Genomic DNA, 24766 nt, shown 5'->3' on the forward strand with positions numbered 1-24766 from the left:
TTACTTTTGTAAGCTAAGTCTGCCTTCTGGGATCCGATTGTGAACAGAATGTGAGTGAGTTACAGATAGGTAGCCGTGTTGGTCTGCCATAGTCAAAACAAAAAATTCCTTCCAGTAGCACCTTAAAGACCAACTAAGTTAGTTCTAAGTATGAGCTTTCGTGTGCATGCACACTTCTTCAGATACACTGAAACAGAAGTCACCAGACCCTTCTAAATAGTGGGAAGGTGGGGAGGGGTATTACTCAGAAGGGTGGTGGGAATGGGTGATTGGCAGATAGCTGTGATGAGCCTGTTGACGACTCTTAACGACTGTAATAGGTCTTACAGGAAAAAGCAAGGGGTGAGAAGGTGAAAAATGGCTTTGTCATGTATAATGAGATAAGAATCCAATGTCTTTGTTCAGACCAGGTTTCTCCATGGTTTTAAGTTTGGTAATAAGTTGCAATTCAGCAGCTTCTCTTTCCAGTCTATTTCTGAAATTCCTTTGTAATAGAACAGCTACTTTGAGATCTTGTCTAGAATGTCCTGGGAGATTTACACAATGTGGTGTGCTGCCACATACACCCGGACAACACCATTACTGGCCCCAACAACATCACACATACCATCTCGGGACTATTTAATTGCTCATCGTCTAACATTGTGTATGCTATCAAATGCCAACAGTGTCCTTCAGCTCTCTATATTGGAGAAACAGGCCAAACCTTACGCCAAAGGATAAACGGACATAAATCTGACATCGGGAATCACAAGACTGAGAAACCAGTAGGAGAACACTTTAATCTCCCAGGACATTCTAGACAAGATCTCAAAGTATGCACACGAAAGCTCATACCTAGAACTAACTTAGTTGGTCTTTAAGGTGCTACTGGAAGCAATTTTTTGTTTAGAATGTGAGTGAGTAAACTCTTTTTATACTTTTTAGAAGACTGTGCCATGTCTTATATTTTATGAGGGAATAAGGGGAAAATACTAGACGTTATTATAGAGGCTTTAGCGAGCCTGAGCAAACACATCCAATGTGAGTTTAAAAAGGGAAAAGGGGAATCTTACTCTGCTAAATTGTGAACTTGTTAACACAAATAAAACAATATATCCTCTCCTGCATCCCTGAACATTCCCACAAATCATGCTGCTATTACTATTGTTATGTGTTCTTGCCCCTCTGTCTCTTCATCACATTTCCAAAGACATTGTTTCCAACTGCCCTCAAAATTCTGGGACTTTCACAGAAACCCTTACGCCACCGTAGCTTCTCACTTTTTCATGATGAGTCCCAAATTCCCACCTTTGTGGAGAGGTGTGCTAACTTGAAATGGCTTCACATAGGGGAAAGCAGCAGGAAGAGAAAGGGGGGTGAGGTGGGTGTTGTGTGTCAACAGCATCTGGTGGAGGCTACCACACTGGCTACAGATTCCCCCCATTGAATTTGTCTCCCAACTGCCACTGCTGCCCTTTTCTGGTCAATGCTGGTGGCAATCCCAAAATATCACTTAAAGGCAACTCCTATCTTCATCCTTTTCTGGACGCTGTTTGATTACTGTCCTGCTCTCTGTTTGTGTTTTTGCGTTGTGCTGCTTTTATGGTATTTGTGTTGCTTGATGCTTCATTTTAATATTTCTGGTTGACACTGGTTTAAACTTCTGTGCATTATTGAGAATATATGGGGGGAACTACAAAAAGTGGGCACCCAAAGTGAGGAGAAGCTTTTATATTTAATTTAAGGGGAGAAGTATCAGTGCCAGTCGTGAGCTGTTGGTCTGGGCTGTGCCTGTAACATTTAGCAGGCAGTTGCTGGTCTTTTGCAATCTCCACAGAGATGGGTCCCAGGAGATGTCTTCAGCATCCTTTCCCAAGAGCCTGAAGTTCAAACCCAGCAGGCAAGGTGGGGAACCTGTGGTCACAGGGCTAAGTCCCATTTCCCCACCTGGTCTTGCTTCAAGTTAACGGACAAGCCTTGCTCCATCGGATGCCCACAGGCAGCAAAGTTGGGTGAAGCAACTTCCAGATGCAGAACAGTGAACTTGGGGATGAGCCCAGATCAGAAGATGATATCGGGGTGTGTGGAATGGTGGGAGTGGGGAGCAGCAATGCCAAAGACATCCCTTTCCATGGAAACAGATTCAGGGATGGAGCTGGATAAAACTAGCAGATAACACATTTGAGGATTCCTTGAAAATATTCTTATACTGCACGCATAAGAGCTTCAGTGTTTACCCAGAGATCTGTTTCCTTGAAGGTGATCAGAGACTTTGGTGTATTTAGGTGATATGTTTTTTTAATGAACATATAGAGAGAGCTTGAGTATAAAATGGATGAGATCACAGCATTAACATCCCCCAAATCAGTCTTCTCAGTTTGTCACAGCTTTGGGTCCCCTGCACAGCAAACAAGAATCTGTGTCTCCAGCTTCCAGGCTCCTTCCAACTCACCTCTCACACACCTCATGGGCTCAGGACCAAAATATCTCACGGACAGCCTCTCCCCATATTAGCTGACCTGGACCCTGAGATAATCATCAGAAGCCCTTCTTCGTGTGCCTCCTTCGCAAGAGGTTTGGAGGGTGGAAATGAGAGAAGAGGACTTTTCTGTGGTGGCGCCCTGTTGATATTTGTCCATTGTCTCAAATATCCCCTCAACCCAGCACACCTTTTCACAACATGAACCAACACAAAGGTTTCCAATGCTTGCATTTATTAAAAAGAAAAAGATAAAGCATTTTTGCAGGCAAACCAAATCCAAGCTCCAATCCCGAGCCCACTTACTAAGGAGTCAGGCCCCACTGGACACAGTGGGGCTTAGTCGTGAGTAGACAGGTAGCCAGAACAGTTCCCTCTTGAACTGGTGGTCTTCCTTTCACCAGAGGTCCTGCACCGGAGATCTGCAGAGTTACCCCCCTCCTGTGAGAAGAGGAAACACTGTTAAAACGGGTGGTGGTGCTGGTTCTGAAAACCCAGACCAGTGACTCCAACTGGGAGGCAGAAGAGCTGCTGTTGTCAGAGTTCAAACTGCACACAGAGGGTCTGTTTTGCAGAGGGTTGGACTAGATGACCCCTTCAGTCCCTCCCAATGCTACATTTCTATTCTATGATTGTAAGAGAGACCTCTGGGCATTTCATATATGCACTTGGGGGAATTTGAGTGGGGCTTGGCTGCCATACACACTTTTTTTTCTAATGAGGTTTTTCTCCTCCTCCTCCTCCTCCTTCTTAGGAAAACAACCCCAGGAGAAGACACATTTGAGAAGATCATTGTTTGTGCGCTGGTGTGCATTTAACCCTTTCCCTCCCAGCCATTGGAATTTCTCTTCCAACCCTACAATTCTGTGGTTCAATAACCACCTTCACAGGGACATTTCACACAGGTTGCCTTTGCTATTTGAGGAGGGTCAGCGACTGAGCCCCCACCCTCTCATGCCACGAAGAGCTGTTTTTTGAGCCAAGGGAGGCTAAGGGGAGTTGTGGCTGAAAGGGTTGGAGACCTTTCATGGGGACAACAAGGGGAGAGGAAAGGGTTTTCAACCCCCCTGTGTAGACATTAATATTGTTCCCCTTAAACTGGCTGGAAAGGTTAAGAGAGGGAGGTGGAGGGAGGGGACAGAGCGATGAGTCTCATGCATTTGGGTTTTTTGGTCACAGCTAAGATTGGATTTAACTCACCATAACGGCAACACATTAGGACAGATGAACACATAAAAAGTGGCTTCGGGCACCATCTTCTGCATTTCCCACCGATACGTTCACATATCGGAACAGCAACTTTGGCTCTGGTGAAATCTGGAGGAGGAAAAAGAAGGCTTTGAAGGCTCTGTCTCTCTGGAGTGACCTTCCACACCTTCCACAACTTCTTCTTTCAGAATGGCCCTGCTGGCTTGGACACCTGGAGGGCACCAGGTTGGGGAAAGCTGGTGTAGGAAGAATGCAGGGCTGGAGCACAGAGTCAGTCCCTTCTGCTGCCTCCCTGCACCTTCAGGACAGGGTCTGAGCCAAGGTGGTAGGGAAGGCTGTGTCAGAGTCACTGGCTTCCCGGGGCGGTCACTGGCAAACTGGGGGAGAGAAGCCGCCTTGCCCAGGAAACTAGCCTTTTCCTTTACCCACCGCAAAGCTGAGTGTGCTGAAGGGCATTATTACAGATTTGAACGCAACAGCTTCCATGGATCTTATAAATGAGGTAATAAGAAGTGTTAGACTGGTGGATCTGCCCAGGGGGCATCCTCTTCTCACAGAAGCCCCATTTGGGATATTCTCCAGGAAGACAGAGGGGCAAGTTCCCACCTCTTTGGGAGTCACAGCAAATGGCTGAGAATAAAGCTGAGAGCTGTGGAGCTGCTCAGAGAAGAAGCATGTGAGAAGAAGACCATACCTGGAGCCAGCAGCATCAAGAGGAGGACGGCAACAGAGAGGAGGCAGAAGATCTTCATGGCTGGAGGTTGGTGGGAATCCTGGAGGTACCAGAAGCCAAGTGGAAGAACTGTTCACTGGGGAAGGAGCAGTCATACAAATTATAGGAGCCTCGAGGACTGTTGAAATCTTGTGGGTTGCCAACCATCGTTTGCAAGATGGATGTGGTAAGCCCTGAGCTTCACGAGGTTCTGAGCTTCAGCATCGGAAGATACCCCAAGTGTCATCTAGTCAAACCCCTGCAATGCAGGAATCTCTGACCGGTGCCCATCCAACTTCAGCTTAAAAAAATGGGCACCCAAAGGTGAGGAAAAGGCTTTTTAATTTAATTTTGGAGAAGGGGGAGAAGTATCAGTGCCAGTCGTGAGCTGTTGGTCTGGGCTGTGTCTGAAACATTTAGCAGGCAGTTGCTGGTCTTTTGCAATTCCCAGGAGCCCAAAGTTCAAACCCAGCAGGCAAGGTGAGGAACCTGTGGTCACAGGGCTAAGTCCCATTTCCCCACCTGGTCTTGCTTCAAGTTAACGGACAAGCCTTGCTCCATCGGATGCACACAGGCAGCAAAGTTGGGTGAAGCTTCCAGAGATATTTCAAGAGGTATTTCAAACAACTGTACACTCAAGGGCCGCAAAATGAGGTTGAAATAGAGCAATTTTTGATAAAGAATGGACTACCAAAACTATCACAGGAAAATAGATCAATCCTGAACTGCAAAATAACACGACAAGAGATTGAACAAGCCATTCAGAATATGCAACTGGGCAAATCTCCAAGGCCAGACGGGCTCACTGCCAAGTACTATAAGACACTGAAAGACTATTTGATACATCCATTGATGGAGGTTGGCAATGAAATTTTGGAGGGGAAGAAGGCGCCGGAATCGTGGAAAGAAGCTTTCATCACACTGATACCTAAATTGGAAATGGAAAAGACACAACTCAAGAACTACCGTCCCATCTCCCTTCTAAATGTGGATTACAAAATATTTGCAGACATTTTAGCAAGTAGATTTAAAAAAGTTTTAAATGAAGTAATTCATAAGGACCAGGCAGGCTTTCTCCCAGGCAGACATTTGTTTGCTAACACAAGGAACATTATTGATATCTTGGAACTTCTACAAACAAATATCAATACAAAAGCTGTGTTAATCTTTATAGATGCAGAGAAGGCCTTTGACAATATTTCCTGGAAATTTATGAAGAAAAATTTGGAAGGGATGGGAGTGGGAAGGGGTTTTGAAAACGGGATAGACGCAATCTACTCAGAACAAAAGGCTAAATTGATAGTCAATAATGTGGTGACAGAAGAGTTTAATATTGAAAAAGGAACACGACAAGGTTGCCCTATCTCTCCCCTGTTATTTATTTCGGTCCTGGAGGTGCTCCTGAACATGATTAGAGGAGACCGGTTGGTTGAAGGAATTCAGGTCAGTACAAACTTAAAGCCTTTGCAGATGACCTAGTTTTGACTTTACAGGAGCCAGAATCTAGCACGAAAAGGGTATTACAATTGATTCAAGAGTTTGGTCGGGTGGCGGGATTTAAATTAAACAAGCAAAAAACTAAGGTACTGGAAAAAAACCTAACAGTTACAGAGTCAGAAAGGTTTCAGAAAGAGACAGAGTTAAATGTGGTTAAAAAAGTAAAATACCTAGGGGTCAACATAACAGCAAAAAATTTGAGTTTATTTAAGGATAATTATGAGAAATGTTGGCTGGAAATTAAGAGAGATTTAGAAGGTTGGTCAAGACTGAAACTTTCCTTGTTAGGCCGAATTGCTGCTATAAAGATGAATGTATTGCCAAAAATGCTGTTTTTGTTTCAAACTTTACAGATTGTGGACAAAACGGAGTGCTTTGGGAAGTGGCAGAGAGATATTTCTAAATTTGTCTGGCAGGGCAAAAAGCCCAGAATCAAGTTTAAGATATTAACTGATGTGAAAGAAAGAGGGGGCTTCGCCCTGCCAGACTTAAGGTTGTACTACGAATCAGCAGCTTTCTGCTGGCTAAAAGATTGGCTGCTTCTCGAAAACACTGATGTACTGGATTTGGAAGGTTTTAACAATGCTTTTGGTTGGCATGCATATTTATGGTATGACAAGGTTAAGATTAACAAGGTTTTCAAGAACCATATTGTCAGAAAAGCAGTGTTTAATGTCTGGACAAAATACAAAGACTTACTGGAAAATAAAACTCCAAGGTGGTGAAACTCAATAAAAAGATTAAAAAAAAAAAGAACATAAAACTCCAAGGTGGCTTTCACCATTGGAAGCTAAGGCCCGGAAAAGACTCAATATGGAGGCCGAATGGCCGAAGTATTGGGAAATATTAGAAAAAGATGGAGATAATTGTAAATTGCAGAGTATGGAAAAAATGAAAGATAAAGTGCGAGATTGGCTACATTATGCTCAGATTAAAGAAGTTTTTAAACTTGATAAAAAGCTAGGATTCCAGGTGGAAAAATCGAAGTTGGAAACAGAACTGTTAGAGCCTAAGACTAAGGTACTTTCAAGAATGTATAACTTGCTGTTAAAATGGAACACACAAGATGAAATGGTCAAATCGGCTATGATAAAGTGGGCACAGGACATTGGGAATAATATCATGTTTGAAGACTGGGAAAGGTTGTGGACTGTTGGGCTGAACTTTACTGCATGTAATGCTTTGAAAGAAAACGTTATGAAAATGATATATAGATGGTACATGACCCCAGTCAAACTTGCAAAAATATACCATTTGTCTGATAATAAGTGTTGGAAATGTAAAGAAAACGAAGGAACTTTCTTTCACCTCTGGTGGACCTGCCCTAGAGTGAAGGTTTTCTGGGAAATGATTTATAATGAGCTGAAAAAGGTATTTAAGTATACCTTCCCTAAGAAACCAGAGGCCTTCCTTCTGGGTATTGTCGACCAGAGGGTGTCAAAGAAGGATCGAACATTTTTTATGTATGCAACAACAGCAGCAAGGATACTCGTTGCCAAGCACTGGAAAACCCAAGATTTACCCACACTGGAAGAATGGCAGATGCAACTGATAGACTACATGGAACTGGCCGAGATGACTGGCAGAATCCGAGACCTGGGAGAGGAGACGGTAGAAGAAGATTGGAAGAAATTCAAGACCTACCTACAGAAACATTGTAAATTGTATGAATGTTAAGAAGGATGCTAGATTACAAATAACTTGGCACCATTAAGCTAGATGAAGTGAAATATGAAGATAAGTTAAATTTAAGAAAAGACAAATTTTGGATAATTATTAGGCTAAATATTAATTTTTCAGGTTTGAATAAATGATATCTAAAACTAGAGATATAACACTGGAAAAATAGATAATAAGAATGGAAATAAGGAGATAAATTGCTGGTTAGATATTTATTAATTAGGAACGCAGGAGCGGGAGACGTGAGGGAGTCCAAAGAAGTTAAGAAAATATGTCATGACATGTGTTATTCTGTTCTTTATTTGTATGGTAACTTAAAAAATCTTCAATAAAAATTTATAAAAAAAAAAAAAGTTGGGTGAAGCAACTGCCAGATTCAGCACAGTGAGCTTGGGAATTGGCCCAGATCAGAAGGTGATATTGGGGTGTGTGAAATGGTGGGAATGGGGAGCAGCAATACCAAAAGCATTGAGGATTCCTTGATAATATTGTTACACAGCACCCAAATTGCTGAGCATGGAGAAATCCCAGGAGTTTCAGTGTTTGCCCAAAATTCACTTTCCTTGAAGGTGAGGCGCTCAATTCCTGTTTATGAAACATGCAGTCTTGTATACAGAAGTTTTTTAAAGTTTGATGTTTAATGTATTATGATGGTTTTATACATATTTTTGAGCCACCCAGGGACCCTTCCAAGTCTACAATTCCAGGATTCTATGATAAATGCCATTTTGCTCCCTTTTGACCTTGCATTGCTGTTCCCAACTTTCACTCACCTCTCCCCCCCCAACCTCCTTCTGATCTGGGCCAATTCCCAATTCCAGTGCGTTTCACGGAAGCAGCTGCCTGTTACTTCACACACCTTTGCTGCCTGTGGACATTCACTGATCATGGAGCAATATTTGTCTGACTTGGAGCCAGGCATGGTGAGGAAACAGAACTCAGTGGTGAGACCACAGGCTCCACACCTTGTCTGCTGCATCTTGCACTTCAGCCTCTCAGGAAAGGATGCTGAAGCACATGCCAGTTACTCCAAAACCAAAGGAAAGTCACAGTATGGAGAGGAACTGGCAGAGCCCCCACCCCAACCCAGCGCCCCTTTTCATACAAGGCACCACCACACAGAGGTTTCCAATGCTTGCATTTATTGAAAGGAAAAACCAAAGCAAATGAGCAGACAAACCCAATCCTAAACCCATTTACAAAGATGCCAGCCTCACTGAGCACAGCAGGACTTGCTCTAGAGTAAACGGGCAGAAAGGATTGGGCTGTGACGGATCCTTCCCAGAAGCGCCTTCAGCAGCAGCAGCAGCAGTGAGCAGAGAGGTTTCTGCAGAGGTGCAGTCAAGGCAGCTGCATCTCCAGAGATGAAGCGGGGTGGTCTTCCTTTTGTCAGAGGTGATGCGTGATGGGTCTGCTGTAGAGTGAAATGAAAAAGAGAGGAAACACTGTGAATATCGGGGGTGCTCAAAAGAGGCCAGGGACCCCCTGAAGACCAAAGAGCCAAATGCTATTGGAAGTCGGATTTCACATGGTGGAGGAGTGGAGTTCAGCTTAAACTTTCTGCTGGATGTAGAGAAGTTGGGAGTGGTCTCCATCCCAAACCCAAACTGCTCCATGCACTTTCTGGAGCTGATGGGAGACGTACTCCAATATATGTGGTGGGCACCTGGTTGACAAAGGCTGCCCTCCAGGCTTTTAAAAGCCTTGTTCCACATGTAGCTCAGTTATCCTACTCCTATTTTTTAAGTTGATGGAGTCAAGTGGCTCCAAATGTCATCAGGGAATTCTCAAGGTCCAAACCAAAAACAGTCAATTTAGCATTCGGGCAAATCTAGCCAGGGCCCCCCATTGTGGCTGTTAAGGGTCAAAGACAGGGGGAAGAAGCAGAGCTGTAACTCTCTGGCCTTTGGAGTCATGTCTCTTTGAGATGCCACAGACGTATTTCCAGGCACAGGTATGGTTTTGCCTATAACTCACCTTAGCTGCGCTTGCAGCAACGCCTGTCTCCCGAACACTTCCCAATCTCCTTCTCGCCTTTGTTGCAGGTTTTTCTGCAGCTGCCCCCATTGTTCTGGCAATCCTGGGTGGGACGTTGAGCTCCGGTGAAATCTGCAGGGGAAAGGGAGGAGAAAAGTAAACTAAGAGAGGGAGATGCAACTACCAAGAAGGGGATCCACCTGGGAAGGCTGCTCCATCTCCCAGGACTGGCCTTCTACACCTTGCACCCTTTGTTCCTCAACAATCCTGCTGGCCAGGACGTCTGGAGGGCACCAGGTTGGGGGAGGCTAGTGCAGGATGAATGCAGGAAAGGGGCTGGGATGGAGAGTGAGGCCCTAACCCTCCTACCTGCGCCTTCAGCAGGAAGTTTGAGCCAAGGTGGTAGGAAAACCTTTGTCAGAGTCACTGGCTTCCCTGGTGGACACTAGCAACCTTGGAGAGAGAGGTTCTCTTGCCCAGGAAACTGGCCCACTTTCTTCCCCATCACAAAGCTGAATGCACTGAAATGTGTTATTACGGATTATATAGCAACAGCTTCTTTGGATCAGATCCCATACTTTAGGATTGGGATGGCAATCAGATCCTAAGAGCCTGGCTGCTGGAATCAAGTCCATCAACCTGGTCTCACAGTGGCCAATCAGATGCCCCATTTGGGAAGTTCTCAAGGGGGACAGAGGGGCAAGAGAATTCCCCACCCATCCCTTTGGGATTCCCTGCATGTGGGATTCAGAGGCAGGTTTAAAAGGAATAAAGCTGAGAACTGTGGAGCTCAGAGAAGAAGCATCTGAGAAGAAGGCCTTACCTGGAGCCACCAGCATCAGGAGGAGGAAGGTGAGAGAGAGGAGGCAGAAGATCTTCATAGCTGGAGGTTGGTGGGAATCCTGGAGATGCCTGAAGCTAAGTGGAAGAGCAGTTGACAGTGGAAGGAGAGGTCCCTCTACTTATGGGTGGATGGAGGACTGCTGAAACCTTGTGGGAAGCCAAATGTCTTTTACAGGATAGATGTCACAATCCCTGTGGGGCAGAAGAAGATGAGAATTGCTGTCTGGATTTGAGTAATGCTCTTGTTCAAAACCAAATATGGATGAATGACCACAAACCAGGCTAGTGTCACTGACTGACAAAGAGAAGCAGAGAGAGTTGTTTCTGAAACTAGGGCTTTGGAGAATTAATTTCCCAGCTATGCATTGAGTTTGCCATGAAGTTAATAGAGGAAAAGCACGTTCTTGGAGGAGAGGGCTATCAGGGCCCTCCCAGGGCTCTCTTTTCCTTCCACTGCTTCACTCTCTGAACTCCAGTTGCTCACAATCACAAGTTATAGATAGGTAGCCGTGTTGGTCTGCCATAGTCAAAACAAAATAAAAAAATTCCTTCCAGTAGCACCTTAAAGACTAACTAAGCTAGTTCTAGGTATGAGCTTTCGTGTATCTGAAGAAGTGTGCATGCACACGAAAGCTCATACCTAGAACTAACTTAGTTGGTCTTTAAGGTGCTACTGGAAGGAATTTTTTTATTTTGCTTTCACAATCACAAGCGAGGCCATGGCTGTTTCTCACATGTGAGTTTCTGGTAGCCTTCTTGTTGCCATTCCCAGCAATGGTTGACTCTTGTAGGCTGCTGGTCTGATCCAGCAGGGAACTCCTTATACCCTTTGCAGAGTTAAGGTTTCTTCAGATAATGCATTTGAAAAAGATCCTTCACAGCACACAGTTAAAGAATGGAGTTTGCTCCTACAGGAGATCGTGCCACCAAATTAGATGGTTTTGGTAGGCTCTTATTTGTGGGTTATCAATGGCTACTGGTACCCCACTGTATGGGTTTGTGTAGCCATTATGTTGAATTTAATTTCTCCCATTTCCCTGGCAAAAACACAAAGAGGACCCCACCGGCAAGCAATCAATTGAAGAATGACAGTGTGATTTCTTAGCATCCTTTTGAGATAATGCCTTTTCTTTTCCATATTTGGAGGACAAATAGCGGGGGAAATGAAAGGCATATCTTCTCAGAGATTCTTACACTTTGCTTCAACTTTGCATTTCAATGTTTGATGAGGGCCAAAAAAGGGGCTTATTTGTAAATAAATTAATGTTCTTCTGCTTCCCATTTTTGGTTTATTTTGGATGCTGAAGGTTCTTTGCTATTGCCCCCTCATCAGTGTTGAAGCAATGATCCTTCAACATCAACTTCGTTGGAGGTTTAAATGACGATAATCATCAGAATGGAAAGTATAATGATGGTAGACCACAAAAGAAATGTCCACTGTGGCAGAGAGCAAGAACACAAGTCTTGAAGTCCTTGTTGGGATGGGGACCAAAGGGGGAAGATGGGAGATCTGGACACAGGTCACATCACAGCCTTCACCAACCTAGTGCCCTCCAGATGTTTGGGTCTCCTACTCCCATCGCCCCATGCAGGACCATGTGAGGCTGTGGCTGCTCGGAGATTTTGCATTTCTATGCTGCTTTTTTGTCTCTTGTTGGTTTACAAAAGAGAGTGTGAGCTTGTGGGAGAGAGCAAGGGGTGCTGGACTAGACAGGCCTTTGGGCTGGTCCGTTTCAGGGCTCTTCTCATGCAAAGTCCTTCAGATCCACATCTCATACCATCATTTCCACCTGGGCTTTCCCTCCAACACCTGCAGCTCAATGGCTTTTCTCCAGATTCACAAATTGACTCCTGATTCCTCTCCTCTCCCTGGAAAGTGGTGGAAATTGATCTTTCAAATTTCAGTGGTGCCTGGTGCAAGGACAAAACTCAGCACACCTCCCCCAGGTGGGAAAACACTTCCCATAACCCATCTCTGCCCCAGGAACCACCAAAATCTGATCTGCAGAATCATTCCAATCTTTAGAGCAGATTTTGAGGTGCCTGGGGGGAGTCTTCAGGGGGAAAGGAGGGAAATGTCCTATACCAAGCAGAAATCTCTTTCCTGAACAGGACAGCAGCCTTGGTAACAACACAATCATTCCAGCACCTAACTGTTCCATTGCCTTTCCAAGCCCTCAATCAGACTCCATATCCATTTTTCCAAAGAAAGGGAAGGTTTTACTCTCTTTTTCCAAATGGTCTGAATGTGTGTGTTGTGCTGTTTGCATTTTACTTGTAGTGCTGAATTAGTTTTGATCTTGTTGTCAATGGCAGGCATTGGTATGAAATTGTGTGCACTGTTGTGTAGTTATGCATCCGTGGGTGAAAGATGGGGGCTAAAAAGTGAGGGTCACACTCCGTGTCAGGTGATCTGAGGCGAGTTGCCGCTGGCGCTGCCGCCCAAACGCCGCCGCTTGCCCAGAGGAGGAGGAGGGCAGAGAGGCGAGGAAAATGCAACATGGCCCAGCTGCTGTGAGGAGGGGCTGCCTGGCGCGCCCTCCGCGGCCCTGATGCGCGGGGACCGCAGCGAGCGCTGAGAACCGCTGCCTGCCGGACGCCTTCAGCCCGGACGCGCGCACAGCTCGTCGGTTCCGCGAGACATGGGGCTCTGCTACAGCCTGCACCCGAGGCTCTTCGGCGACTCCGGAGGCGGCGAGCGGCCCCCCGATGTTGCGCCTGGTGTGGCCGGCCCCCTCTGCACCCCCCACGCTAGGCCACTGCCTGGGGGGAGTCTTCAGGGAAGAGGGAAATGTCCTATACCAAGCAGAAATCTCTTGCCTGAACAGGACAGCAGTCTTGGAAACAGCCCAATCATTCCAGCACCAAACTGTGCCATTGCCCTTCCAAGCCCTCAATCAGACTCCATATCCAATTTTCCAAAGAAAGGGAAGGTTTGACCCTCCTTTTCTGAATTGCCTGAAAGTGTGTGTTGTGCTGTTTGCATTTTACTTGTAGTTGCTGAAGCAACACTTGGTTTTGATTGTGTTGGCAATGGCAGGCATTGGTATAAAATTGTGTGCACTGTTGTGAATTTATGTGTCCGTGGGAGAGAGATGGGGGCTCAAAAGTGAGGGTCACATTCCCATATTATTCTGGGGGAGGAGTATTAATGCCGGCCGTGAGCTGTTGGTCTGTGCTGTGTCTTGTCCTGTGAAACTTCCAGGGCATCTGCTCATCTTTTGCAACCTACACAGACATGGGACGTCTTCAGCATCCTTTCCCAAGAGACTGAAGTGCAAGGTGCAGCAGGCAAGATGCAGCAGCCTGTGGTCTCACCGCTGAGTTCTGTTTCCTCACCATGTCTGGCTCCAAGGCAGACAAATATTGCTCCATGATCAGCGAATGTCCACAGGCAGCAAAGGTGTGTGAAGTAACAGGCAGCTGCTTCCGTGAAACACAGAGGAATTGGGAATTGGCCCAGATCAGAAGGAGGTTGGGGGGAGGAGGAGAGAGAGGTGGGGGAGAGTGGGGGACAGCAATGCCAGGTCAAAATGGAGCAAAATGGCATTTATCATAGAATCCTAGAGTTGAAAGGGACCCCAAGGGTCATCTAGTCCAAGCTAAAGAATCCCTGACAGGTGGCCATTCGATCTCTGCTTGATAACCTCCATTGAAGAAGAGTCCACCACCATACTTAAAAAGAAATAAATTATTAGGTTTTACAACAAATTTTGACACAATCACTGCTGGTAAAATAATCACAAAATAAATTCCCAATTACCCCCTCCCCCAGTACTTCCCCCAACTTCCCCTTCTGGTTTGTAACACATTCATTTCTTCTGCTTATCATCTAATCCCTAATGTAATAAAATGAACAATTATACATTATAATTATCTTCTTAATATTTTAACCACATATTCATGTTTTCTATTTATATTTTGTTGGCTGTAAGTGTTTAGTCAAACCCTGCAAGTGAGTCCATTTCCTTACATTGTTTTTTTTTTAAATACATCACAAAAGGTTCCCAGTCTTTTAAAAAATATGTACAGTGGTACCTCGGGTAAAGTACTTAATTTGTTCCGGAGGTCCGTTCTTAACCTGAAACTGTTCTTAACCTGAAGCACCACTTTAGCTAATGGGGCCTCCTGCTGCCGCCGCCGCACCACAGGAGCACGATTTCTGTTCTCATCCTGAAGCAAAGTTCTTAACCTGAAGCACAATTTCTGGGTTAGCAGAGTGTGTAACCTGAAGCGTATGTAACCTGAAGCAATATGTAATGTAACCTGAGGTACCACTGTACTGTCCTTATCCCTAAGTCTTTCAGTCAGCTTTGACATTTCAGCATATTCTATCAGTTTTTTTGCAACTGTTCTTCTGTTGGCATTTCTTCACTTTTCCGCCTTTGAGCTAATAAAGTTCTAGCCGCTGTTGTAGCATACATAAATAATTCCTTCTTGTCTTTTGGTAAATCTTGACCTGTAATGCCTTATAAAAAAGCTTCTGCTCTTTAAAGAAAGGTTATCTTAAACATTCTTTTCATTTCATTACAGATCACAACCCAATAATTTTTAATTATTTTACAATTCCACAACATGAGAAAGAACGTACCTTCCTTTTCTTTACAGACTCCCCCACCTTCTGAGGGAGTCCATATCACTGTCAAACAAGTCTTACCCTCAGAAAGATCTTCCCAATGTTCAGTCAAAATCTCCATTTGTGGAATTTGAATCCACTGGTTTCGGCTCTACCTTCCGGAGCAGGGTAGTAGTAGTAGTATTAGTAGTAGTAGTAGTAATAATAATAATAATAATAATAATAATAATAATAATAATTTATTTACTCCCCGCTCATCCCAGTTCAGAAAACCGGGCTCAGGGCAGCTAACAGCAAATTTAAAACACTTAATTTTAAATTTAAAACACTCAGTGGATTTGTAACTGGCTGACTGACCGAACCCAAAGGGTGCTCATCAATGGTTCCTCTTCATCCTGGAGAAGAGTGACTAGTGGGGTGCCACAGGGTTCTGTCTTGGGCCCGGTGTTATTCAACATCTTTATCAACGAGTTGGATGATGGACTCAAGGGCATCCTGATCAAATTCGCAGATGACACCAAACTGGGAGGGGTGGCTAACACCCCAGAGGACAGGATCACACTTCAAAACGACCTTGACAGATTAGAGAACTGGGCCAAAACAAACAAGATGAATTTTAACAGGGAGAAATGTAAAGTATTGCACTTGGGCAAAAAAAATGAGAGGCACAAATACAAGATGGGTGACACCTGGCTTGAGAGCAGTACATGTGAAAAGGATCTAGGAGTCTTGGTTGACCACAAACTTGACATGAGCCAACAGTGTGACGTGGCAGCTAAAAAAGCCAATGCAATTCTGGGCTGCATCAATAGGAGTATAGCATCTAGATCAAGGGAAGTAATAGTGCCACTGTATTCTGCTCTGGTCAGACCTCACCTGGAGTACTGTGTCCAGTTCTGGGCACCACAGTTCAAGAAGGACACTGACAAACTGGAACGTGTCCAGAGGAGGGCAACCAAAATGGTCAAAGGCCTGGAAACGATGCCTTATGAGGAATGGCTAAGGGAGCTGGGCATGTTTAGCCTGGAGAAGAGGAGGTTAAGGGGTGATATGATAGCCATGTTCAAATATATAAAAGGATGTCACACGGAGCGGACACGGAGCAATGGATCCAAACTACAAGAAAGAAGATTCCACCTAAACATTAGGAAGAACATCCTGACAGTAAGAGCTGTTCGACAGTGGAATTTGCTGCCAAGGAGTGTGGTGGAGTCTCCTTCTTTGGAGGTCTTTAAGCAGAGGCTTGACAACCATATGTTAAGAGTGCTCTGATGGTGTTTCCTTTTTTTTAAGAATATTTTTTTATTAACCGACCAATCACATCAAATCAAACCAAATTACATAAATTCCAAATTACACAGCCAAATTTTAAATTTTTGTTGGGGGTACCCATATTTCAAGTTCCGAAGGGATCCAATCAACTTCTTGCTTCTTACTGCTGTTTTAATGTCCACAAATCTAACCTTATGGTGTTCACAGTACTATCCAGTCCCTTCTTATTATTTTTCCACATCTCTTGTTGTTATTTTCATATATTTTTCCTTTCTCTTTGTGACCTCTGATAGTCTCCACAAGCTGGTTAGAACAATTTATAATTCTGCGTGGATATATATATATATATATTTATCCAGTAGCCATATCCAGACGTTTTCCATATAACATCACTTCCATACATCAAAACAGTCTTAGCGTCATTAATCTTCACCAATCTGCCTCCTTTCTCAAAACCTCTGAGGAGATTCACTAGGAATGCAGTCTGAAAACCAAGTCCATTCTTCCTCCCGGCTATAAATCCTTTGGCAAGATGGCGACTCCGAATTAATTGCTGTGCCATTCCCAAAAGCTCTTATTGCTTCTCGGTCTCCATAAATCGTACTTTTGGTTAAAGTTTATCTCCACACAGACCTTAATCATCCTGCTTGGGTCAGTTCAACCGACATTTCTAATGAGGAGGGGTTCTTGTAGATCACATAGAAGGAAAGTAAAAAAGGTCCCCCCCATTCAGCCCCGTTGTCAACATACCCCGCCTTTGGTGTATCTTCATCGTAAAATATTCCTGCTTCTCCAGCCCGTCGTCTTCTTTCACAGAGGTCACTTAAATTAGCAGACTTCACTCCCCTTCTTCACTTGAAATATGTGCATTTGCTTCTTTTGTAATTAATTATTCCAAATTGCTGCACCTAGTGCGCGATCAGAGACAGCTTCCAGGAGAGCCGAGGTCCACACGGGGGCATTCTGCCTAGGGCCCTCACCCCCTTCTTTCGAATTAGGGGGTGATTTATGGGCACAGCAGGCAAGGGCAGTGTTCCCCATTTCCTTGGGGCAACAAGGGAGGCTGCCTACTCCCATAACAGCCTCTTAATTAACCCGTGTGGGTTGGAGAGATGGTATTGTCGGTCATCTTCCAATGCGCCCCCTAGTGGCCCCCGCTCTGATGGTGTTTCCTGCTTGGCAGGGGGTTGGACTCAGTGGCCCTTGTGGTCTCTTCCAACTCTATGATTCTATGATTCTATGATTCTAATTGATGCAACAACAAAACAGCATAAAATACAGTATAAAATGTGAATAACAATAAATTCAAAAATCAATTTAGGGGGGAAATCCATCCAATAAACATTAGATGATCACCAGGGCTAGCGGCTAAATTAGTCCCATTGGGTCAGCGAGGAGGCCAGGGGAGAATTAGCTGTGGGATCCCAGAGTGGGTGATCTTCATAAAAAGGAGAGGGGGAGGGAAGGAATGGGAATAAAAGATCAGGCTAAGTTCAGATTGAAAGCCAGGCAGAATAGCTCCATCTTACAGGCCATGCTGAAGGAAGTCTGCTCTATCTTTCACGAGGCAGCCCTTAAGATATTCGAAGTGGCAGAAAGAAGTGGCAGAAAGATATATCTAAATTTGTCTGGCAGGGCAAAAAGAGCCCAGAATAAAATTTAAGATACTTACTGATGTAAAAGAAAGAGGGGGGTTTGCCCTGCCGGACTTAAGATTGTACTATGAATCGGCAGCTTTCTGCTGGCTGAGAGATTGGCTACTTCTTGAGAATGTTGACACGTTGGATTTGGAAGGATTTGACAATAGATTTGGTTGGCATGCATATATATGGTATGACAAGGTTAAAGTTCATAAGGGTTTTAAAAACCATATTGTTAGAAAAGCACTATATAATGTTTGGATGCGATATAAGGATTTGCTGGAAAATAAAACTCCTAGGTGGCTATCACCTATGGAAGCTAAGGAGGTGAAGAAACCCAACATGGAATCTAAATGGCCAAAATATTTTGAAATTTTAGAACAAGAAAGTGGTAAATTTAAACTACAGAGCTATGAGAAAATAAAGTCTAAAGTACGAGATTGGCTCCATTATTATCAAATAATGGAGACTTTTAAACAAGACAGGAAAATTGGTTTCCAGGTGGAGAAATCGAAACTAGAGACAGAATTGTTAGAACCCAATACTAAGAATTTATCAAGAATGTATAACCTATTGCTGAAGTGGAATACAATAGATGAAACTGTAAAGCCAGCTATGATTAAATGGGCTCAGGACATAGGTCATGACATTATGTTTGCGGACTGGGAACAGTTATGGACCACCGGTATTAAATTTACGGCATGTAATGCCTTAAAAGAAAATATTATGAAAATGATTTACAGGTGGTACATGACCCCAGTCAAGCTTGCGAAGAATTACCATCTGCCCAATAATAAATGTTGGAAATGCAATGAAGCCGAAGGTACCTTCTTTCACCTTTGGTGGACCTGCCCAAGGATTAAGGCCTTCTGGGAAATGATCTATAATGAAATTAAGAAGGTATTTAAATATACCTTTCTGAAGAAACCAGAGGCCTTTCTCCTGGGCATGGTCGGCCAATTGGTTTTAAGGAGGGATAAGACTTTCTTTATGTACGCCACTACAGCAGCAAGGATTCTTCTAGCAAAGTATTGGAAGACACAAGAACTACCCACACTGGAAGAATGGCAGACGAAAGTGATTGACTACATGGGACTGGCAGAAATGACCGGCAGAATCCGCGACCAAGAGAAAGAGACAGTGGAGGAAGATTGGAAGAAATTTTAAGTATATCTTAAGAACTGTTGTAAAATAGAGGAGTGATAAAATGTCAAGGGGAAGGAAGATGCAGAATTGCAGCTAAAACTGTCTGATGATTTAAGGTGAAACTGAGAATGACAATGAGTTTAAATTTAATTCGTAAAAAGGGTTGTTGAAAAACTGTAAAATAAGGATGCAAAAAGGGTGAGGTATGGGGAAGTCCGAGAAAAGAGGCGTATGAAAATGAGGTTAAGAAATGATATTTTTGTGTTTGTTTGTATTTGTTGATGTTTGTATGTTGTTGTTGTTTTGTGTTAAAAATTGGAAAATTAATAAAAAATTATATATATATATATATAAAAAGATATTCGAAGATGGCTCTCAGATCTCATTTTATCCAAGCTAAGCATGACCTACCCCATTCCTCTATTCCACCATTCCTCATCAGGCTTCACTCCCAGACCCTGGATCCTCTTGGTCACCCTCTTCTGCACACCTTCCAGGTCATCAACATCCTTCTTAAATGGTGGTGCCCAGAACTGGGTGGGGAAAGGTGGAAGAGACACAGGTGTTTCATTATGGGAGGTAAGGTGGATTCATAGAGGAGTTTGATGGGGACATCGGGTGGAGCTGAGTGTCAGGAGATTCAGGAGAGATAAAAGAATGGACCTTTTCATTCAGCATATAGTTAAACTACGGAACTCACTTCAACAAGAGGCAGTGATGACCAGCCAGTTGCATGGCTTTCAAAGCAGATTGGGCAAACTCATGACTCGATATGCCTTTCAATGGCAACTTGCCAGGATGGCTTCTTCCTGCCTCTTCCTGGAAATGGCACTTAGGGCCACAGTTGTGACCAGCAGCCACCCGTATCCTACAAGGAAGGCCTTTTCAAACCCATCTAAGGTGGAAGCTACCACTATGTTTGAAGGAGCAAAGTAAATACTTTAACAGTGTGCTGTGAAGGACCTCTTTTACAAATGCATCATCTGAATGAATTTTAACTCTGCAAAGGGCATTAGAAGAACTTTGCTGGATCAGGCCAATGGCCTGCAAGATTCAAGTATCTTGTTCTCACATCAATAACCAGAAGCCAACGGAAACAAAATTTGGTAGCAACAGCAACCCCCTTGCTTCTGATTCTGAGAAATGGAGTTCAGAGGCCAATAACAGAGGGAGAATGTAGCCATGAAGGCCAGTAGCCCTGATAGCGCTCTCCTCCAAGAAATAAAATATCTGTAATCTCAAGGCATTCTTGGGAAATTCCTTCATCGATGGCAGCATATTTGAAACCACCCAATTCCCTCTCTTTGACAGTCAGTGACGCTACCCAGGTTTGTGGTCATTCATCCATATGTGGTTTTGAACAAGAGCATTACTCAAATCCAGACAGCAATTCTCATCTTCTTCTGCGCCACAAAGATTGTGACATCTATGCTGTGAAAGACATTTGGCTTCCCACAAGGTTTCATCAGTCCTCCATCCACCCATAAGTAGGGGGACCTCTCCTTCCCCAGACAACTGCTCTTCCACTTGGCTTCAGGCATCTCCAGGACTCCCACCAACCTCCAGCCATGAAGATCTTTTGCCTCCTCTCTATCGCCTTCCTCCTCCTGATGCTGGTGGCTCCAGGTATGGCCTTCTTCTCAGATGCTTCTTCTCGGAGCTCCACAGCTCCCCGCTTTATTCCTTTTAAACCTGCATCTGAATACCATTTGCAGGGAATCCCAAAGGGATGGGTGGGGAATTCTCTTGCCCCTCTATCCCCCTTGAGAGCTTCCCAAATGGGGCATCTGGATGGCCACTGTGAGACCAGGTTGATGGGCTAGATGTGGGCCCTTTGACCTGATCCCGCAGCCAAGCTCTTGGGATCTGATTGTCATTGCAATCCTAAAATATGGAATCTGATCCAAAGAAGCTGTTGCTATAAAATCTGCAATAACACAAAATAATGATAATGATGATAATGATAATAAAATTTATTTATATCCCGCCCTCCCCAGCCAAAGCCGGGCTCAGGGTGGCTAAAAACAATAAAATGATACAACATTCTAAAATCATTTCATTGAAATTAATTCAACTCAAATTGATGGCAACCATTAGGCTGAAGTTCTGTGAAGATTGCCAAAGGAGGCATGGATTCAGCTTTGTGGTGGAGAAGAGAGTGGGTCAGTTTCCTGGGCAAAAGAACTTCTCTCTCCAAGGTTTCCAGTTCCTCAAGGACACCAGTGATTGCCTTGGGTCAGCCCTCCTTCTGAAGGTGCAGGGGGGAAGGGGAGGGTCTCACTATCTATACCAGTCCCCTTTCCTGCATTCATCATGCACCAGCGTCCCCCAACCTGGTGCCCTCCAGGTGTTCTGGACCAACCTTCCCAGGTAGATCCTTGGTAGTTGCATATCTCTCTCTCTCTCTCTCTCTCTCTCTCTCTCTCTCTCTCTCTCTCACACACACACACACACACACACACACACAATTTGCTTTTCTCTTCCCTTTCCCCTGCAGATTTCACCGGAGCTCAACGTCCCACCCAGGATTGCCAGAACAATGGGGGCAGCTGCAGAAAAACCTGCAACAAAGGCGAGAAGGAGATTGGGAAGTGTTCGGGAGACAGGCGTTGCTGCAAGCGCAGCTAAGGTGAGTTATAGGCAAAACCATACCTGTGTCTGGAAATTACTCTGTGGCATCTCAAAAAGACACGACCCCAAAGGCCAGAGAATTGCAGCTCTGCTTCTTCCCCCTGTCTTTGACCCTTAACAGCCACAATGGCTAGATTTGCCCGAATGCTAAATTGACTGTTTTTGGTTTGAACTTTAAGAATTCCCTGATGACATTTGGAGCCACTTGACTCCATCAACTTAGAAAATAGGAGTAGGATAACTGAGCTACATGTGGAACAAGGCTTTTAAAAGCCTGGAGGGCAACTTGGTCAACCAGGTGCCCACCACATGTATTGGAGTACATCTGCCATCAGCTCCCAAAAGTGTATGGAGCATTTGGGTTTGGGATGGAGACCTCTCCCAACTTCTGAACATCCAGCCGAAAATCTCAACTGAACCCCACCCCACTAACATGTGAACTCCCAGTTCCGAAAGCGTTCAGCTCTTTGCTCTTTCAAGGAGTTACTGGCCTCTTTTGAGCACCCTCCCAAACATATTCATGGTGTTTCCACTCTTTTTCATTTAACTCTACAGCAGACCCATCACGCATCATCTCTGATGAAAGGAAGACCACCCAGCTTCTTCTCCGGAGATGCAGCTGCCTTGACTGCACCTCTTCAGAAACCTCTTTGCTCACTGCTGCTGCTGCTGCTGCTGAAAGGCGCTTCTGGGAAGGATCCGTTACAGCCCAATCCTTTCTGCCCGTTTACTCCAGAGCAAGTCCTGCTGTGCTCAGTGAGGCTGGCATCTTTGTAACTGGGTTTAGGATTGGATTCCCCTGCTCATTTGCTTAAGCTTTTCCTTTCAATAAATGCAAGCATTGGAAATTTCTGTGTGGTGGTGCCTTGTATGAAAAGGGGTGCTGGGTTAGGGCTCTGCCAGTTCCTCTCCATCCTGTGACTTTGATTTGATTTGGGAGTAACTGGCAGGTGTTTCTGTGCAAACCAGTGGAACTGGGAATTGGCCCATATCTGAAGGAGGTTCAGGGGCGCAGTTGGTGGGAGGGGGGGCAATGCTAGACACATCCCCTTCCAAGTCAAAATGCAGTAAGATTGCAATTATCATCAGAGAATCCTAGCATTATAGATTTGTAAGGGACCCCGAGGGTCAACTAGTCCAAGCTAAAGAATCTTTGACAGGTGACCATCCAATCTCTGCTTAAAATTCTCCACTGAAGGAGAGTCCACCACCTTCTGAGGTAGACCATTCCACGGTCAAGGACCTCTCCCTACTCCCATTGTTGAGGTTGCTTTTTCTCAGGGGATGGATCCCTTTGTAGGTCTGAGAGCTCATAACTGCCCAGCTTCCTCTGTCCCTAGCTCTGAGCATTCTGGGATTGGTGTCAGCTGCCCTTTGCAAAGGCAGCCTTCAGAAACTTAATGAAGGAGATTGTTTGGAATTCCATCTCCCATAAACAGGGTCATAAGAATTCAAAGGTGTCATAAATAAAAAGAACATTCCTAAGTGCACAAGGTAAGCACACACACATATAAGTAGATAAATCCCATGTCTGGAAGAGTGCAGGAGAGCAATCCAGAAGCCATGTTGAGTCTTAATGACCCCAAATATTTCTCTGCAGAAGGAAGTACTGGTATCTTGGAAAAACCTTCAAATCCTGTTTTAAGGGGATATTTTGTGTAGAGTGCTTCTTTCTGTGATGCTTGCATGATGCTTTTGGGTGGTCTCTGGCTAAGGGGCTGGGCAATTTCTAAAGTCTTTGAAAGCTCCTACACACCTTTTTTTCTGGATCCTCATCTCCTTGCAGCGGGAGAACTTAGTTTGCAACAGAAAAACAAACATCTTCTTTGCTTGCTTTCTACTGCCTTCTCCCTCCATCCGTTCTTCTCCGATCAATAATGGACTTAAGGGACACGGAGTCTCTTGATGGAGAAGTGGGCTGTAAAAGACAACCCCCAATTTTTCTATAATAACAAGCAACAGGATGAGTCATTTCCCAAGAGTCTGAGAGGTGCACTGTGTAACAGTACCATTACTTCCAGCTATGTTCATACATACACATAAGTACATAAGAAGAGTCTGCTGGATCAGAGAATCATAGCATGGTAGAGTTGGAAGGTACCCCCAGGGTCATCTAGTCCAACCCCCTGCAATGTAGGAATGTCAACTGAAGCATCCATGACAGGTGGCCATCCAACCTCTGCTTAACAACCTCCATGGAAGGAGAGTCCACAACTGCCCAAGGGGGGTAGTTCCACAATCCAACATCTCTTACTGTCAGAAGGATTTTCCTGACGTTTAGTCAGAAGCGCCTTCCTTGTAACATGAAGCCATGGGTTCGAGTCCTGCCCCCCAGAGCAGGAGAATGGAAGCTTGATCCCTCCTCCAAGTGACAGCCTTTAATGTATTTGAAGATGGCTCTTATATCTCCTCTCAGTCTCCTTTTTTCCAGGCTAACCAAGCCAAATTCTGTCAAATGGCGGAGTGATGGTGGTGTAATAATAATAATAATAATAAATTTTATTTATACCCTGCCCTCCCCAGCCAAGACCGGGCTCAGGGCTGCTAACACCAAATATAAAAACAATTGATTGAAATACAGCTTTAAACACAAACTTCAACAGGAAGTGGTCAGTCCATGACAGTTTAAATGGGCACAAGATGTTGGACATAACATAATGATGGCTGACTGGGAACAGTTATGGACCACAGGTATGAGGTTTACGGCATGTAATGCCTTAAGAGAGAATATAATGAAAATGATTTACAGGTGGTACATGACACCAGTCAAGCTTGCAAAAAATTATCACCTGCCCGATAATAAATGTTGGAAATGTAAAGAGATTGAAGGTACATTCTTTCACCTTTGGTGGACATGCCCAAAGATTAAGACCTTTTGGGAGATGATCTATAATGAAATGAAAAAGGTATTTAAATATACCTTCCAGAAGAAACCAGAGGCCTTTCTATTGGGCATGGTCGGCCAATTGGTGCTAAAGGAGGATAGAACTTTCTTTATGTACGCCAGAACAGCAGCAAGAATACTTATCGCAAAGTATTGGAAAACACAAGGTCTACCCACCCAGGAAGAATGGCAGATGAAGGTGATGGACTACATGGAACTGGCTGAGATGACTGGCAGA

General features: G+C 44.4%; 3 long non-coding RNA genes across 3 annotated transcripts in view; 1 reads left to right on the forward strand and 2 right to left on the reverse strand.

The window, feature by feature from the left end:
• Positions 1–2851: 2851 nt before the first annotated feature.
• Positions 2852–24766, reverse strand: part of LOC310842168 — a 77126-nt gene continuing 55211 nt past the window's right edge. Inside the window, exon 3 of the long non-coding RNA XR_014562957.1 lies at positions 2852–2902. This is a non-coding gene — a long non-coding RNA (uncharacterized lncRNA). The remainder of the gene's footprint in view (positions 2903–24766) is intronic.
• Positions 8685–10496, reverse strand: LOC310842294. The gene is made up of 3 exons (XR_014563063.1): positions 10360–10496; positions 9537–9668; positions 8685–8973 (listed from the first exon to the last, which is right to left on the reverse strand). It is a non-coding gene; the product is annotated as an uncharacterized lncRNA (long non-coding RNA).
• LOC310842128 lies at positions 20160–22492 on the forward strand. The gene is made up of 3 exons (XR_014562900.1): positions 20160–20639; positions 21511–21642; positions 22200–22492. It is a non-coding gene; the product is annotated as an uncharacterized lncRNA (long non-coding RNA).

The sequence above is a fragment of the Podarcis gaigeae genome (genome assembly GCF_964106915.1).
Source record: "Podarcis gaigeae genome assembly, chromosome: 3".
In the NCBI taxonomy this organism is placed as follows: Eukaryota; Metazoa; Chordata; class Lepidosauria; order Squamata; family Lacertidae; genus Podarcis; species Podarcis gaigeae.